Raw genomic sequence first — 6,394 nt, forward strand, 5'->3', positions numbered from 1 at the left:
TTCAGAGAGCCCCTCACACCCTGAGCTTCCCTTTAAATGCGTGTGTGATAAAGTAAGCTTTATTTAAGTTAGAATTTTGATTATCTCTTCTTCCCCTCTAGAAATGAGTAGTCTTCAATTTCCTGAAGATGGCCAAGTTGCTTTCTGTGTCCTTTTTCCTCTTGGCTTGCTTTGTTACCCTGCTCCACCATCAGCCACTGGATACTTGCAGAAAAGAATCTTTAAAGTGTTACTGGAGGCCTGTCCTCTCCTCTCCACTGGCCATCAGAAGTGCAGTTTCTGGTGGCAGAGGTCTCTGAGTGGCTCTAGCTGGGACAGCAGAAACAGCTGCAGCTGTTCTCCCTCACTGTCCCCTCACCTGAAGTGGCTGGTTGGGACACATCCTGGCCAGCCACGCTGGCTCCGTCCCAGTGCTGCAGCAGCTTCAGCCTTCCCAGGAGCATGCAGCAGAGCCCTCAGCATACAAAGTCAGGGAGAGTCCTGGCTGGCTTGGAGGTTCACCAGCGAAGGCTCTCAATCTTCAAAATCTCTCTCCTGCTCTGCATTCCTCCTTTTAATAAGACCATTCTCCTGGAGGCCCTTCCCTGCTGGGAAGAGACCAGCTGGTGTGGACACTGATTTGACACAATTTTGAGTTTCATAAACCCTGAGAAACACTAAGCAGTTGCTGAAAGTCTGTTAAATACATTTTCTTGGGATTAAAACTGTTCCCTCAACCCCAGCGAGGGTAATCTTCACTTTGAAAGGGAGCAAACAAGAAGTGGGAATGACATGACTGTCTGTGGCACTACCTTTGGGACCTTCACGTTGTCTATGCATTGTAAAACTCTTAAGGTTTGATCCATTCTTCTCCTTTTCAGGAGTACAGTCTTTGAGAAACACCCAGTCTTTGGCCCAGGGACATTACAGAGGGAATGAAGCACCCCAGTTTAAGAATTACTCTAACATGACTTTTAAGTAGATTGCTGAAGGTTTCATGTTGTAATCAGTGGAGGTAATTTATATATTTTTATGCAAGTATATAAAATTCCCAGGACCAATTTTGCAGAATTTTTAGTGGCTCTTCAAAGTTTTCCAGTCCCGTAGTTTGACATAACACCTGTATGTTTTCAGCTTGTTATCATGGTAATTTTGAGAGCTGTTCTGGAAGAAGCAGATCAAAGCAAACAGCAACTCTAAAGCTCAGTGGCAGGTGTCTCTTTCTCTTTGCTTGGTTTCTGGATACAGGCAGGGGCTCTTTTAAGCAGAGGCATCATAACTACATTCCTGGAAGAGGATGGGAAGTTGCTGACTTCTCATGACAGAAGTCCTCCTGGGTACTTCTCCTGCCTTTTATCCACGCTTGCTCCTTTTGTGGCCTTGGGTAAGTCACTTAAATTTTCTGGGGCCAGGTCCTCATCTGGTGTGAAAAGGCACAAGTGTATGAGGGCCAGTGCTATGCCAAGTTACAACAGCATGGGGCCAGGCCCTCACCCCATTTCTAAAATGGGGATATTAGCACTTACCTACCTCACAAGGATGCTGTGAGGATTAGTGCTCATACAGCGCTTTGAAGATATAAAGTGCTACATAAGTCCCAAGTATTATCCTACCCTAGTGTTAAAAATGCTTTTAGGGATCTGCAGGACTTCTCTTAAAGCACAGAATGTGTGACTGCCTTTTCAATTTGCATCAGGTGGAAAGCAAATGCAAAATATTTATTCATACAGGATGGGCTCAGCTGCACTTGAACTCTGAGTAGTGTTTAGCTTAAAAGTCTGAACTCTAATTTCAGTTTTGCAAATGGTTTTTAGTTCTTCTAAAAGTCTCAACCAAATTCCTAGACATGAACCTTGCATCCAGATTTTGCAGTCTGGTCATCCCTGACTGTTAGCTACAATAAACCTAATCCAACCAAAACACAGTGCTCTCACAGTCTGCTATGGCTACTGAAATGACTGGAACAGAAAATGAACTCATTCTGTTCAACTTTCATTCTGCAGAAGGTCAGCTAGGTTTCATGGGACAACTTGCAAGGGATGTTTAAATTCTGTGATTGTAAGTTTTACTGGCTTTAAAATCAGCAGAGAGGGAAGGCCTAGATGGAATCAATAAGGTTGGCACATCCTTCTTCAATTACTTCCTTTTCACCTGAATCAAAGAAATAGCAGGTTCTGTAGCAAAGGAGGTGCTTGTACTACCAGTCCTAGGGCCCAGAACAAAAGCTGATCTAAAAATACAGCTCTAAACCATCACCATGTTCTCAACTAGTATAAAAATGACACTGTTCAATGATTTCAAATCTGGACCACAGCTAGAAACTACTTATTTCTGGTAGAACTAGCTGCCGTACAAACACAAATGAAGGCAGGGAATTACACACCAAGGAATGTGAGCTGTGGACATGTGAAATGGACCATAATTTTGAAGCAGCTGCAGTAAAATCTTATCTTAATATGAACTCAGAAGCAAACACAATGCAAATTTTTATGGTTTCTTTAAAATGTTTGATGGGTTTTAGTTTTCTTAGTTCAGAGGAAATTTTCTTAATATTATTTTATTTTTGCTCTTATTGTAAAGAATAAAAATGTACAATTCTAGATAGACTACAAATGAAAAAAGGTGGCCAGTTGGCAGGACTGCCAAAACTTCTGTGGCTTGTACTGTTTCTGTGGTGACACTATGCTGCTGTAGGATGAGCTACTGGAGCGGTGTGACGGCTCAAACAGTGAGGCTGAAGCACAAGGCCAGTCTCATGTAAGAGGGATGCAGGGGCTGAGCCACCGAGACTGCAGTGGGAGCATGACTGGGCCGATTCGGATCAGTCAAAAAACAGAGAATCAGGAAATTAAAAAAAACTTTTCCTGACATATAAAAAGCAAGAAATCAAAGCCAGCCTGTTGGGCGATGGTGCTGAATCAGTAGACGTGTATCTAGACCTTGCTTGTGCAGGCTCCTGCTGGACTAGGCCTTGCTCCTAATTCACCTGGGGAGGCTTGCTCCATACAGGGCTAGCAGGGTCAGGCCAGCAGAACCTGCTGCTTTGTTAAATAAAACTGCAAACCAAACAAAAAACCCAACCAAACAAGGAAGGAAAAAGTAAACGCCGTTGTGTAAGCGGTAGTTCTGCCTGGCTGAGACCACAGACTGGCTGGTCTGTCCTGAACACTAATCTCCATGTCTTGTACCAGTGCGAGCCTCTCGCTCCAGCCCCTCTCCCACGCATTCCAGGCAGAGTGCACTGAAAGATGGGGCTGAGGCAGCTGCTCTCCCCCGGGGAGCCAAGCATTTTGCCACGTCTGAAAGTCTCTAGCACTTACTTCCTCTACCGTGATTGTAAAGGTCACCACATGCAGTACGGCCACTTGATCTGGGATCTTTTCTTAACACATTTTAATGCTGATTTTACTATTTTAGTTCTTTGTTTGGAATGTATTTTTTTCTCATTTCTTCTGTGTGTTAACAGCAATTAAAAATATTAATTTACTGGGTATTTTTAATGTGCAGATACAATGTCTTCTTGCTCATTTTGTTCCTGTGACAGTTTCAGCATGAAGCATGTAGCCAACTGACCCTCTGTGTCAGGCAATTTTGTGCCACTGTTATGCCCATCAGTCATGTGGCTCTGCCCTGGAGCCACCCAGTGCCCCACTGAAGCCGACTGACACTGTCACAGCCAGCTACAGTATTCCTGTCTGGGGAACCCTGAAACACAGCCCCGTGCACCCCACAATGCCCATCCAACACAAACCAACCAGGCACCACTGTGATGATGGCACCTGGCTCGTGGTACAACACATCCTGGGATGTGGAGCCCTGAAGCATGCTCGCCCCTTGCTGCTACAGCCAGTCCCACAGACAATGGCCATTTGTCCACCCTTCCAGGGAGAAGGCAGTTTTCTGCAAAGGATTGCTCTGGGAAGACTGCTCGCTGCCCAGAAGTCCCAGACAAATGGCCAAGTCTCTCTTTGCCCCCACCCCAGCAAAGTTTCCAGGAGATAAAAGTAAGATAGTATGGACATTTTTCTCTGGTTGGGTATCTAATGCCAGTTTGTTCAGCTGTTTGATGCAGTGGCACAGATACTTGGTTTCATTAATCCTGAACCAGGCCATCTGTCACCCGTGGAACAGGTTTCAAGGATTTATAGCATGGAAACACAGCGTGTGCAACTGCTCCCAGTCCATTAAATGGATCTACTCACAGGCTTAACAGAGACTCCTTCATACGTCCCTTCTGCAGTAGAGTGGTTCCTGATGTGAGAAAGAATCAGTACCAGGCAGAAATACTACTGAACTCTTGTCAAAGCAGCCTAAAGGGGTTAACAGCAGGCAAAAGTGGGTGTTTCTTTCCTTTTTCTTTAATTTGGTCTTTTACAATTCCTTTCAAAAACTAAGAGGCCTGCTGGGAGGAGCATCCTGTTTCCTCATACCTCCTTCCTAGCTCCAGATGGAACAAAGGTGGCAAAATACTCTCAGAGTGTGTGTGTGTCTGTGGCTGGTTGCTGCTATGCTTTTATGCCACAACTGGCTCCTGGAAGAATTGACTCTAAATGAAAAGAGCCAGCACCAATGTATATGTATGCGTATTTATCTGTCAATCTGTTGATCCTTCAATGGTTCAGATATTCTGCAATTCCTTGTCTAGTCTTGGCCATCAGCAGTGAAGTTCCTGGACCCTCCTGGATCTCAAGTTTTAGCTTCTACAGCCAGTTTTTTCACAAAGTGACTCCCTCATTTGCAAAGCTGCAGACTGTATTCACTTTCTTGGTATTGCCTGCAAGGATTTAAGTACTTCAGATTTATGGCTGACTGTGTTTATATACAATCTGACATAATGAAGCCTAGATCATTATGGAGGTCCTGCTGGGCTATATGGGGACATGGAGACTGAACCCAAGTTTCCTCTTGAACTCAGAAGCAGGATTCTCATTAACCAGTGTGGAAGCAACCTGATATATAGGAGAACTGCAATCTTTGGCTCCTTTTATTACCATTAAGATACATTAGCAGGTGGTATTAGAAATATCACCTTTAACATGAACCTGGCTGTCTGAAACCACTTAGAAGGAAGGAAGATTGAAACATCAGAAGTGTCCCTGCTGAGCAGAAGCCCCACTTGACCACCTGGTTTATCCGACCATTACAGAAGCCAAGGGCAGTTCCATTTTGAGCCACACAAACATAGACAAACTACACAGCCACAGCTATGCTGTTTTGCATGCTGGACCAGGCACAGCTAGTTCCACTAATTATATCTTGCGTTTTGACTTCTGCAAACTTCCTGTCACTGTGTCCAGGAGGTTTTTATTATCTTTTTCTTAAGAAAGATGATAAAGAGTAAGTGCCATAATTATTGCAACCAACCCTGTGTTTTGAGTGCAAGTGTCACAAAGTTCTGGCTAGAAAGCTTTATACAGCTTTATAAAGCTTTCCACTGTATAAAGGAAAAAGTTGTCTGGTCACAGTTTTTGTAGGAAGTAAACAGTTCAAATTTAGGGAGTTCTCATTTTCATTCTCATTTCCCCTTGTTCAGTTCATCACTGTTCTGAATAATTCACTTTGGGTCTAACAGGCTTTGTGTTCTCTGCAACCTGCAGCCTCCCAGCCCAGAAATTATATTCACCTCTTCTGAGCTACAACAGCAGGAAAGATGCTGCTGTGTGTCATAGAGGTGGAGCAATGCCCTATTTGTTTTTGCAAATATTAAGAAAAAGGCTAAAACTGAAAACGTGGCTAAGCAGAAGAATGCAAGTGTCCTTCCTTAAAGAAGGGAACAGAAGAGCATACATGTATTGGGTTTGCGTGGCAAGGTTTTGGTATGGGGGGGCTGCAGGGGTGGCTTCTGTGAGAAGCTGCTGGGAGCTTCCCCCATGTCCGATGGAGCCAACACCAGCCGGCTCCAAGTCAGACCCGACGCTGGCCAAGGCCGAGCCCATCAGTGACGGTGGTAGCGCCTCTGGGATAACGTATTTAACAAGGGGAAAAAAGCCCCCCAAAACTGTACAACTTCAGCCGGAGAGAGGAGTGAGACTATGTGAGATAAACAACTCTGCAGACACCAAGGTCCATGCAGGAGGAGGGGGAGGAGGTGCCCAGGGCTGGAGCAGAGATTTCCCTGCAGCCCCTGGTGCAGCCCATGGTGAGTCAGGCTGTGCCCTGCACCCAGGGAGGCCCACAGGGGAGCAGAGACCCACCTGCAGCCCATGGGGGACCCCACGCCAGAGCAGGGGATGACCGAAGGAGGCTGTGACCCTGTGGGAAGCCTATGCTGGAGCAGGGGATGCCTGAAGGAGGCTGTGACCCCGTGGGAAGCCCACGCTGGAGCAGGGGATGCCTGAAGGAGGCTGTGACCCCGTGGGAAGCCCACGCTGGAGCAGGCTCCTGGCAGAAGCTGTGGCCCTGTGGAGAGAGGAGC

The sequence above is a fragment of the Strix uralensis genome, chromosome 15 (assembly GCF_047716275.1).
Source record: "Strix uralensis isolate ZFMK-TIS-50842 chromosome 15, bStrUra1, whole genome shotgun sequence".
In the NCBI taxonomy this organism is placed as follows: Eukaryota; Metazoa; Chordata; class Aves; order Strigiformes; family Strigidae; genus Strix; species Strix uralensis.